Source organism: Nicotiana attenuata, unplaced genomic scaffold, assembly GCF_001879085.1.
Source record: "Nicotiana attenuata strain UT unplaced genomic scaffold, NIATTr2, whole genome shotgun sequence".
Taxonomy (NCBI): domain Eukaryota; kingdom Viridiplantae; phylum Streptophyta; class Magnoliopsida; order Solanales; family Solanaceae; genus Nicotiana; species Nicotiana attenuata.
The window spans coordinates 1-713 of record NW_017681701.1 but is presented as its reverse complement, the minus strand read 5'-3'; positions in this window follow the sequence as shown (position 1 = coordinate 713).

The following is a 713-nucleotide window of genomic DNA, read 5'->3' as shown; positions in this document are numbered from 1 at the left end:
CAAAAAGAAAAGTACATATGATCAAACTATACAGTACTTCAACAAAATATTATGGTATTTTTATTATTAAACTTCTAGTAATTATTATTTTCGTTGAAGCTTTTAGCCTTTAAAAAAATTATTTTTATTGTATACTTGTTTAAAATTCAGAAAACTTAGTCTAAAATAGATACTATGAATTATCCATTATGAAATAAATAAATTATTAAATGTATCTACATTCTGAACTTTAGGTTAAAACATAAAATATATTCTTCAACTCATTAAAAAGTATTGAATTTTTAAAATAAATTAAAATTGCATATTAGATTACGGTAGGATATATTCTTCTCACTCGATATTAGAAATGGAATCCAAATACTATTGATATCAAAATTATTTACTTTCCAAATAAAAAGTTTCAGTTGGAAAATATTAGTATAGTGATTGAACTTTATTTTATTTTTAAAAAAAAAAGAATTCTTATTTCAATAAATGAAATTCCATATATAGTTCTTAACTGATATTTCCTTATTTGACAATCCCCCGCAAACTCTTTAAGATTGCTAAGTGGCTTCATAGTAGCTTGCCACTTGGCTTAACCATAATGCAATCTTTCTTGTTTTAATATATATGATATTTTATTTAATTTTTTCATTTAGTGTTTTATTCAATAATAGACAAAAAGAAAAGTGCATATGATCAAACTATATAATACTTCAACAAAATATTAT